Source organism: Ranitomeya imitator, chromosome 10, assembly GCF_032444005.1.
Source record: "Ranitomeya imitator isolate aRanImi1 chromosome 10, aRanImi1.pri, whole genome shotgun sequence".
NCBI classification, from domain to species: domain Eukaryota; kingdom Metazoa; phylum Chordata; class Amphibia; order Anura; family Dendrobatidae; genus Ranitomeya; species Ranitomeya imitator.
Window position 1 is genome coordinate 76799280 of NC_091291.1, and position 12854 is coordinate 76812133.

A 12854-nucleotide genomic window follows, 5' to 3' on the forward strand; every position below is an offset into this window, starting at 1 on the left:
AACTACAGCACAGCGCTAAATACATCACTATAAGGCCGCCGTCACACATGCGAGTTTTACGGACGTAAGAGCGCAGAATCTACGTCCGTAAAACTCGCAAAAAATACGGCACAATTATTCTCTATGCCCCTGCTCCTATTTGCCGTATTTTACTGATCAGTATTATACGGCTTTCTACGGCCGTACAAAATCGCAGCATGCTGCGTTTGTCACCGTACTGCGCAAGAAATACGCCAATGAAAGTCTATGGAAGCGTGAAAAATACGGATTACACACGGACAAGCAGTGTGACTTGCGAGAAATACGCAGCGCTGTTAGAGAGAAAAGCCGGTAATTCAGTGCGGTGTACAGTAAAATCACACTGACAGCTTACAGTAGAATAGGTAGAATAAATGTGTACACATAGAATAGGTATATATATATATATATGTCAGTGAGACACATATATGTATATATATTAATATTTATTCCAGCGCTATACAGCTTGAAAGCCGGTAATTCAATTACCGGCTTTTTCCTTCTCCTTCCTAAAACCCGACATGATTTGAGACATGGTTTACATACAGTAAACCATGTCTTCTCTCCATTTTTTTTGCAGATTCCACACTACTAATGTCAGTAGTGTGTATCTGCAAAATTTGGCCGTTCTAGCTCTTAAAATAAAGGGTTAAATGGCGGAAAAAATTGGCGTGGGCTCCCGCGCAATTTTCTCCGCCAGAGTAGTAAAGCCAGTGACTGAGGGCAGATATTAATAGCCTGGAGAGGGTCCACGGTTATTGGCCCCCCCCCTGGCTAAAAATATCTGCCCCCAGCCACCCCAGAAAAGGCACATCTGGAAGATGCGCCTATTCTGGCACTTGGCCACTCTGTTCCCATTCCCGTGTAGCGGTGGGATATGGGGTAATGAAGGGTTAATGCCACCTTGCTATTGTAAGGTGACATTAAGCCTAATTAATAATGGAGAGGCGTCAATTATGACACCTATCCATTATTAATCCAATTGTAGTGAAGGGTTAAATAAAACACAAACACATTATTTAAAATTATTTTAATGAAATAAAAACAATGGGTGTTGCAGTATTTTATTCAACGCCCAATCCAGTCACTGAAGACCCTCGTTCTGTGAGTAAAAAAACATAATAAACCAACAATATACTTACCCTCCGCAGATCTGTAACGTCCAACGATGTAAATCCTTCTGAAGGGGTTAAAACATTTTGCAGCAAGGAGCTGTGCTAATGCAGGCTGCTCCTCGCTGCAAAACCCCAGGGAATGAGGCTAAAAATAGATCAATGATCTATATTTAGCTTTATTTGCGGTGAGGCGCCCTCTGCTGGCTGTTCATAGATCGTGGGAAATTACCTAGAAAGCTCCCTGGCTTTCTAGGTAATTTCCCACGATCTATGAACAGCCAGCAGAGGGCGCCTCACCGCAAATAAAGCTAAATATAGATCATTGATCTATTTTTAGCCTCATTCCCTGGGGTTTTGCAGCGAGGAGCAGCCTGCATTAGCACAGCTCCTTGCTGCAAAATGTTTTAACCCCTTCAGAAGGATTTACATCGTTGGACGTTACAGATCTGCGGAGGGTAAGTATATTGTTGGTTTATTATGTTTTTTTACTCACAGAACGAGGGTCTTCAGTGACTGGATTGGGCGTTGAATAAAATACTGCAACACCCATTGTTTTTATTTCATTAAAATAATTTTAAATAATGTGTTTGTGTTTTATTTAACCCTTCACTACAATTGGATTAATAATGGATAGGTGTCATAATTGACGCCTCTCCATTATTAATTAGGCTTAATGTCACCTTACAATAGCAAGGTGGCATTAACCCTTCATTACCCCATATCCCACCGCTACACGGGAATGGGAACAGAGTGGCCAAGTGCCAGAATAGGCGCATCTTCCAGATGTGCCTTTTCTGGGGTGGCTGGGGGCAGATATTTTTAGCCAGGGGGGGGCCAATAACCGTGGACCCTCTCCAGGCTATTAATATCTGCCCTCAGTCACTGGCTTTACTACTCTGGCGGAGAAAATTGCGCGGGAGCCCACGCCAATTTTTTCCGCCATTTAACCCTTTATTTTAAGAGCTAGAACGGCCAAATTTTGCAGATACACACTACTGACATTAGTAGTGTGGAATCTGCAAAAAAAATGGAGAGAAGACATGGTTTACTGTATGTAAACCATGTCTCAAATCATGTCGGGTTTTAGGAAGGAGAAGGAAAAAGCCGGTAATTGAATTACCGGCTTTCAAGCTGTATAGCGCTGGAATAAATATTAATATATATACATATATGTGTCTCACTGACATATATATATATATATACCTATTCTATGTGTACACATTTATTCTACCTATTCTACTGTAAGCTGTCAGTGTGATTTTACTGTACACCGCACTGAATTACCGGCTTTTCTCTCTAATATATGTGTCTACTGACATATATATTTATATATATATATATATATATATATATATATATATATATATATATAGACAGTATATATATATTTTCTTTTCTTTTTGGGACACATGGATCACTTCTATAGCGGTATGTTGGTTTTGCTAGCCTGCGAGAAAACCACGCAGTACGGATGCCATACGGATTACATACGGAGGATGCCATGCGCAAAAAACGCTGACACACCCTGCCTACGGAGGAGCTACGGACCACTTTTTTCGGGACTTTTCAGCGTATTACGGCCGTAATATACGGACCGTATTGTTTTACGCTGTGTGTGACGCCGGCCTAAGAGACAAACTACAGCACAGCGCTAAATACAACAATATAAGAGACAAACTACAGCACAGCGCTAAATACATCCCTATAAGAGACAAAAACTACAGCACAGTGCTAAATACATCCATATAAGAGACAAAAACTACAGCACAGCCCTAAATACATCCCTATAAGAGACAAACTACAGCACAGCGCTAAATACAACATTATAAGAGACAAACTACAGCACAGCGCTAAATACATCCCTATAAGAGACAAAAACTACAGCACAGCGCTAAATACATCCCTATAAGAGACAAACTGCAGCACAGCGCTAAATGCATCCCTATAAGAGACAAACTGCAGCACAGTGCTAAATACATCCCTATAAGAGAAAAACTGCAGCACAGCGCTAAATACAACAATATAAGAGACAAACTACAGCACAGCGCTAAATACATCCCTATAAGAGACAAACTGCAGCACAGCGCTAAGTACATTCCTATAAGAGACAAACTGCAGCACAGCGCTAAATACATCCCTATAAGAGACAAACTGCAGCACAGTGCTAAATACAACAATATAAGAGACAAACTACAGCACAGCGCTAAATACAACAATATAAGAAACAAAATCTAGAGCACAGTGCTAAATGCATCCCTATAAGAGACAAACTACAGCACAGCGCTAAATACATCCCTATAAGAGACAAAAGCTAAAGCACAGCGCTAAATGCATCACTATAAGAGACAAACTACAGCACAGCGCTAAATGCATCACTATAAGAGACAAACTACAGCACAGCGCTAAATACATCCCTATAAGAGACAAACTACAGCACAGCGCTAAATACATCCCTGTAAGAGACAAACTGCAGCACAGCACTAAATACAAACTACAGCACAGCGCTAAATACATCCCTATAAGAGACAAACTGCAGCACAGCGCTAAATACATCCCTATAAGAGACAAACTGCAGCACAGCGCTAAATACATCCCTATAAGAGACAAACTGCAGCACAGCGCTAAATACATCCCTATAAGAGACAAACTGCAGCACAGTTCTAAATACATCCCTATAAGAGACAAACTACAGCACAGTGCTAAATACATCCCTATAAGAGACAAACTGCAGCACACCGCTTAATGCATCCCTATAAGAGACAAACTGCAGCACAGCGCTAAATACATCCCTATAAGAGACAAACTGCAGCACAGCGCTAAATACAACAATATAAGAGACAAACTACAGCACAGCGCTAAATACATCCCTATAAGAGACAAAAGCTACAGCACAGCACTAAATACATCCCTATAAGAAACAAAATCTACAGCACAGTGCTAAATACATCCCTATAAGAGACAAACTGCAGCACAGCGCTAAATGCAGCCCTATAAGGGACAAAAACTACAGCACAGCGCTAAATGCATCCCTATAAGAGACAAACTACAGCACAGCGCTAAATACATCCCTATAAGAGACAAACTACAGCACAGCGCTAAATACATCCCTATAAGAGACAAACTACAGCACAGCGCTGAATGCATCCCTATAAGAGACAAACTACAGCACAGCGCTAAATACATCCCTATAAGAGACAAACTGCAGCACAGTGCTAAATACATTCCTATAAGAGACAAACTGCAGCACAGCGCTAAATGCATCCCTATAAGAGACAAACTGCAGCACAGTGCTAAATACATCCCTATAAGAGACAAACTGCAGCACAGCGCTAAATATATCCCTAGAAGAGACAAAAACTACATCACAGCGCTAAATACATCCCTATAAGAGACAAACTGCAGCACAGCACTAAATACATCCCTATAAGAGACAAACTGCAGCACAGCGCTAAATACATCCCTATAAGAGACAAACTGCAGCACAGCGCTAAATGCATCCCTATAAGAGACAAACTACAGCACAGCGCTAAATACATCCCTATAAGAGGCAAACTGCAGCACAGTGCTAAATACATCCCTATAAGAGACAAACTACAGCACAGCGCTAAATACAACAATATAAGAGACAAACTACAGCACAGCGCTAAATACATCCCTATAAGAGACAAAAACTACAGCACAGCGCTAAATACATCCCTATAAGAGACAAAAGCTACAGCACAGCGCTAAATACATCCCTATAAGAGACAAAAGCTACAGCACAGCACTAAATACATCCCTATAAGAAACAAAATCTACAGCACATCGCTAAATGCATCCCTATAAGAGACAAAAGCTACAGCACAGCGCTAAATACATCCCTATAAGAGACAAAAGCTACAGCACAGCACTAAATACATCCCTATAAGAAACAAAATCTACAGCACAGCGCTAAATGCATCCCTATAAGAGACAAAAGCTACAGCACAGCGCTAAATACATCCCTATAAGAGACAAAAGCTACAGCACAGCACTAAATACATCCCTATAAGAAACAAAATCTACAGCACAGCGCTAAATGCATCCCTATAAGAGACAAAAACTACAGCACAGCGCTAAATGCATCACTATAAGAGACAAACTACAGCACAGCGCTAAATACATCCCTATAAGAGACAAACTGCAGCACAGCGCTAAATACATCCCTGTAAGAGACGAATACTGCAGCACAGCGCTAAATACATCCGTATAAGAGACAAACTGCAGCACAGCGCTAAATACATCCCTATAAGAGACAAACTGCAGCACAGTGCTTAATGCATCCCTACAAGAGACAAAAACTGCAGCACAGCACTAAATACATCCCTATAAGAGACAAACTGCAGCACAGCGCTAAATGCATCCCTATAAGGGACAAACTACAGCACAGCGCTAAATACATCCCTATAAGAGACAAACTGCAGAACAGTGCTAAATACATCCCTATAAGAGAAAAACTGCAGCACAGCGCTAAATACATCCCTATAAGAGACAAAAACTACAGCACAGCGCGAAATACATCACTATAAGAGATAAACTACAGCACAGCGCTAAATACATCCCTATAAGATAAAAACTGCAGCACAGCGCTAAATACATCCCTATAAGAGACAAACTGCAGCACAGTGCTAAATATATCCCTATAAGAGACAAACTGCAGCACAGCGCTAAATACATCCCTATAAGAGACAAACTGCAGCACAGCGCTAAATACATTTCTATAAGAGACAAACTACAGCACAGTGCTAAATACATCCCTATAAGAGACAAACTGCAGCACAGCGCTAAATACAACAATATAAGAGACAAACTACAGCAGAGCGCTAAATACATCCCTATAAGAGACAAACTACAGCACAGCACTAAATACATCACTATAAGAGACAAACTACAGCACAGCGCTTAATACATCCCTAAGAGAGACAAAAACTGCAGCACAGCACTAAATACATCCCTATAAGAAACAAAATCTACAGCACAGTGCTAAATACATCCCTATAAGAGACAAACTACAGCACAGCGCTAAATGCATCCCTATAAGAGACAAAAACTACAGCACAGCGCTAAATGCATCACTATACGAGACAAACTACAGCACAGCGCTAAATGCATCCCTATAAGAGACAAAATACAGCACAGCGCTAAATACATCCTTATAAGAGACAAACTGCCGCACATCGCTAAATGCATCCCTATAAGAGACAAAAACTACAGCACAGCGCTAAATGCATCACTATACGAGACAAACTACAGCACAGCGCTAAATGCATCCCTATAAGAGACAAACTACAGCACAGCGCTAAATACATCCTTATAAGAGACAAACTACAGCACAGTGCTAAATACAGTTAGGTCCATATATATTTGGACAGAGACAAATTTTTTCTAATTTTGGTTATAGACATTACCACAATGAATTTTAAACAAAACAATTCAGATGCAGTTGAAGTTCAGACTTTCAGCTTTCATTTGAGGGTATCCACATTAAAACTGGATGAAGCATTTAGGAGTTTCAGCTCCTTAACATGTGCCACCCTGTTTTTAAAGGGACCAAAAGTAATTGGACAATTGACTCTAAGGCTATTTCATGGACAGGTGTGGGCAATCCCTTCGTTATGTCATTCTCAATTAAGCAGATAAAAGGCCTGGAGTTGATTTGAGGTGTGGTGCTTGCATTTGGAAGGTTTTGCTGTGAAGTAAACATGCAGTCAGAGGAGCTCTCCATGCAGGTGAAACAAGCCATCCTTAAGCTGCGAAAACAGAAAAATACCATCCGAGAAATTGCTACAATATTAGGAGTGGCAAAATCTACAGTTTGGTACATCCTGAGAAAGAAAGAAAGCTCTGATGAACTCATCAATGCAAAAAGACCTGGGCGCCCACGGAAGACAACAGTGGTGGATGATCACAGAATAATCTCCATGGTGAAGAGAAACCCCTTCACAACAGCCGACCAAGTGACCAACACTCTCCAGGAGGTCGGCGTATCAATATCCAAATCTACCATAAAGAGAAGACTGCATGAAAGTAAATACAGAGGGTTCACTGCACGGCGCAAGCCACTCATAAGCATCAAGAATAAAAAGGCTAGACTGGACTTTGCTAAAAAACATCTAAAAAAGCCAGCACAGTTCTGGAAGAACATTCTTTGGACAGATGAAACCAAGATCAACCTCTACCAGAATGATGGAAAGAGAAAATTATGGCGAAGGCGTGGTACAGCTCATGATCCAAAGCATACCACATCATCTGTAAAACACGGTGGAGGCAGTGTGATGGCTTGGGCATGCATGGCTGCCAGTGGCACTGGGTCACTAGTGTTTATTGATGATGTGACACAGGACAGAAGCAGCCGAATGAATTCTGAGGTATTCAGAGCCATACTGTGTGCTCAGATCCAGCCAAATGCAGCCGAACTGATTGGTTGTCGTTTCATACTACAGATGGACAATGACCCAAAACATAAAGCCAAAGCAACCCAGGAGTTTATTAAAGCAAAGAAGTGGAATATTCTTGAATAGCCAAGTCAGTCACCTGATCTCAACCATATTGAGCATGCATTTAACTTTTTAAATACAAAATTTCAGACAGAAAGGCCCACAAACAAATAGCAACTGAAAACCACCGCAGGGAAGGCCTGGCAGAGCACCAAAAAGGAGGAAACACAGCGTCTGGTGATGTCCATGAGTTCAAGACTTCAGGCAGTCATTGCCAACAAAGGGTTTTCAACCAAGTACTAAAAATGAACATTTTATTTAAAATTATTGAATCTGTCCAATTACTTTTGGTCTCTTTAAAAACAGGGTGGCACATGTTAAGGAGCTGAAACTCCTAAACCCTTCATCCAATTTTAATGTGGATACCCTCAAATGAAAGCTGAAAGTCTGAACTTTAACTGCATCTGAATTGTTTTGTTTTAAAATCATTGTGGTAATATCTATAACAAAATTAGAAAAATGTTGTCTCTGTCCAAATATATATGGACCTAACTGTACATCTCTATAAGAGACAAAAACTGCAGCACAGCGCTAAACACATCCCTATAAGGCTGCCGTCACACTAGCAGTATTTGGTCAGTATTTTACATCAGTATTTGTAAGTCAAAACCAGGAGTGGGTGATAAATGCAGAAGTGGTGCATATGTTTATATTAAACTTTTTTCCTCTAATTGTTCCTCCCCTGGTTTTGGCTTACAGATACTGAGGTAAAATACTGACCAAATACTGCTAGTGTGACGGCAGCCTAAGAGACAAAAACTGCAGCACAGCGTTAAATACATCCCTATAAGAGACAAACTGCAGCACAGCGCTTAATGCATCCCTATAAGAGACAAATTACAGCACAGTGCTAAATACATCCCTATAAGAGACAAAAACTGCAGCACAGCGCTAAATACATCCCTATAAGAGACAAACTACAGCACAGCGCTAAATGCATCCCTATAAGAGACAAACTGCAGCACAGCGCTAAATACATCACTATAAGAGACAAACTACAGCACAGCGCTAAATGCATCCCTATAAGAGACAAAGTACAGCACAGCGCTAAACACATCCCTATAAGAGACAAACTACAGCACAGCGCAAAATACATCCCTGTAAGAGACAAACTGCAGCACAGTGCTTAATGCATCCCTATAAGAGACAAAAACTGCAGCACAGCGCTAAATACATCCCTATAAGAGACAAACTGCAGCACAGCGCTAAATACATCACTATAAGAGACAAACTGCAGCACAGCGCTAAATACATCACTATAAGAGACAAACTACAGCACAGCGCTAAATGCATCCCTATAAGAGACAAACTACAGCACAGCGCTAAATGCATCCCTATAAGAGACAAACTGCAGCACAGCGCTAAATACATCACTATAAGAGACAAACTACAGCACAGCGCTAAATGCATCCCTATAAGAGACAAACTACAGCACAGCGCTAAATACATCCTTATAAGAGACAAACTACAGCACAGTGCTAAATACATCCCTATAAGAGACAAAAACTGCAGCACAGCGCTAAATACATCCCTATAAGAGACAAAAACTGCAGCACAGCGCTAAATGCATCCCTATAAGAGACAAACTACAGCACAGCGCTAAATGCATCCCTATAAGAGACAAACTGCAGCACAGCGCTAAATACATCACTATAAGAGAAAAAAACTAAAGCACAGCGCTAAATGCATCCCTATAAGAGACAAAAACTACAGCACAGCGCTAAATACATCCCTATAAGAGACAAAAACTGCAGCACAGCGCTAAATACATCCCTATAAGAGACAAAAGCTACAGCACAGCGCTAAATGCATCCCTATAAGAGACAAACTACAGCACAGCGCTAAATACATCCCTATAAGAGACAAAAACTACAGCACAGCGCTAAATACATCCCTATAAGAGACAAACTACAGCACAGCGCTAAATACATCACTATAAGAGACAAAAGCTACAGCACAGCGCTAAATACATCCCTATAAGAGACAAAAGCTGCAGCACAGCACTAAATGCACCCCTATAAGAGACAAATTACAGCACAGCGCTAAATACATCACTATAAGAGACAAACTGCAGCACATCGCTAAATGCATCTCTATAAGAGACAAAAACTACAGCACAGCGCTAAATGCATTCCTATGAAAAACAAAAACAACAGCACAGTGCTAAATACATCCCTATAAGAGACAAAAGCTACAGCATAGCGCTAAATGCATCGCTATAAGAGACAAACTATAGCACAGCGCTAAAAACATCCCTTAAGAGACAAAAACTACAGCAGAGCGCTAAATGCATCCCTATAAGAGAAAAACTACAGCACAGCGCTAAATACATCCCTATAAGAGACAAACTACAGCACAGCGCTAAATGCATCCCTATGAGAGACAAACTACAGCACAGCGCTAAATACATCCCTATAAGAGACAAAAACTACAGCACAGCGCTAAATACATCCCTATAAGAGAAAAACTACAGCACAGCACTAAATACATCCCTATAAGAGACAAACTACAGCACAGCGCTAAATACATCACTATAAGAGATAAAAACTACAGCACAGCGCTAAATACATCCCTATATGAGACAAAAACTACAGCACAGCGCTAAATACATCCCTATATGAGACAAACTACAGCACAGCGCTAAATACATCCCTATATGAGACAAAAACTACAGCACAGCGCTAAATGCATTCCTATAAGAGACAAATTCCACAGTGCAGCACGTAAAGGGTTTGGCTGAAGTTCATAAATTGGTAAAATTGTAAAGTACTTGTAAAAAAAAACATCATTACAATTTACCTCTTATTAAAAATCCTCTTCATTCTCTAGAACAGAGGTGTTTTTTTATTCTATAGTGCGGGGGTGGGGTACATTTTCCTGTGAAGGGCCATTAGGATATTAAAGGGAACCTGTCACCCCGAAAATCGCGGGTGAGGTAAGCCCACCGGCATCAGGGGCTTATCTGCAGCATTCTGTAATGCTGTAGATAAGCCCCCGATGTTACCTGAAAGAGGAGAAAAAGACGTTATATTATACTCACCCAGGGGCGGTCCCGCTGCTGGTCAGGTCGGATGGGTGTCTCCAGTCCGCTGCGGCGCCTCCCATCTTCATCACAAGACGTCCTCTTCTGATCTTCAGCCACGGCTCCGGCGCAGGCGTACTTTGCTCTGGACAACTGGACAGTGGACTCATGACCGTAACAGTAGGAGGTGGCCGTGGAAAGAAAGGTCACATGAAGGGGTACACTTGGAAAGTGGGTTGACTAAAAAGGGTCTGGTGACACAGACAGATAGTGACTTGGGGGCTGAAGCCCAGGGCCGACATACTGACCGCTGGTGGTGGGGAAGGCCTAACAAAGGTGTGATGCTGAATGACACTCAAAACCGACTGAGATGTTCCACTCGACTTGCAGGGCAAGGTGACATGGGTAGCCAGTGTCAGGACTCATGGTTTATGTCATGTGTTCAACCCCGTACGTTTGCACAGAGGGAGAGGGTATGCGGTGCAGTGACCCATGTTGCAGCCAGGAGGCGCTGTGTGTGTGCTTCAGGATGCGCTTGGAGGCATAATTATGGTGATGAGACAAAGTCCGGCAGGATTATAGATGGCCGGTATGTGTGTCGCAGAGAATGACACTCTGCGCTGTCAGTCTGAAGTTATGTTGTGTTCTGTGTTATGATTAGGCAATTCAGTACCACAATGGACATAGAGGTCAGAGCACATACAGTGATCTGGCAATAACCCAAAAACATAGAACGAGCTCTGAGACGTGGGAACTCTGTTGACCGCAATCCCTAATCCTCTCCAACAACACTAGAGGCAGCCGTGGATTGCGCCTAACGCTCCCTATGCAACTCGGCACAGCCTGAGAAACTAGCTAGCCTGAAGATAGAAAATAAGCCTACCTTGCCTCAGAGAAATACCCCAAAGGAAAAGGCAGCCCCCCACATATAATGACTGTGAGTTAAGATGAAAAGACAAACGTAGAGATGAAATAGATTTAGCCAAGTGAGGCCCGACTTTCTGAACAGAGCGAGGATAGGAAAGATAACTTTGCGGTCAACACAAAACCCTACAAAACCACGCAAAGGGGGCAAAAAGACCCTCCGCACCGAACTAACGGCACGGAGGTACACCCTCTGAGTCCCAGAGCTTCCAGCAAACAAATAGACAAGCTGGACAGAAAAAACAGCAAACAAAATAGCAAAGAAAAACTTAGCTATGCAGAGCAGCAGGCCACAGGAACGATCCAGGAGGAAACAGGTCCAATACTAGAACATTGACTGGAGGCCAGGATCAAAGCACCAGGTGGAGTTAAGTAGAGCAGCACCTAACGACTTCACCACATCACCTGTGGAAGGAAACTCAGAAGCCGCAGTACCACTTTCCTCCACCAACGGAAGCTCACAGAGAGAATCAGCCAAAGTACCACTTGTGACCACAGGAGGGAGCTCTGCCACAGAATTCACAACAGTTCTGGGACCTGTAGTCCCACAAGTAATTGTGTAGTTCTAATGGGAGACTGGCAGGGCTAGTTATGAGAGATGGGCAGGTCAAACTAGCCACACACACCCACACTCCCACCCAGGGGAGTGGTTACAGGTATGTAATGTGACCAGGGTGTGGGTCACAAGAGTTCCTGTGTTTGGATCTGAATGGTCCAAGTGCAAGGCCCTGGAAGCCTGTGTTGGAAATCCTGGGAATAGGATTCCTGAACAGCACATGGTTGGGCTTTGGCACTGAGTGGCCTGTGAGCTGTAGGTCCTTGACGGTCAGTGTTGGAGTCTCCTGGGAGTGGAGATGTCCTGGAAGCTCTGAGAGACCGTGGACCTGGACAGTCCATGTTGAGGACCTTGGACTGATGTAAAGTCAACCTGTGGAGCAGGAGCTCCTGAGAGGTAACCCCTGGTATGGGGAAAAGAACTGTGTGCACTAACATATGACAGTTGCTGAACTGTGCAGTCACTCGGTGACTGGAGAGATAAGGTGTGACTATTGAATGCTTTGTAAAGCCGCACGTGTTGAAGTAATGGACTATGTGTAAGCTGGTGATGTGTAACCTGGCTTACGGTGCGGTTTATGACAAATAAATAAACCATATGGACTGATTTGTGTGAGATATCGTGCCTGAGTGCTTGAATCCCGTGCTAAGCGAGTGTCTCCCAACACACTCAGGTAGCGTATCACCACAATATACAGTTAGGTC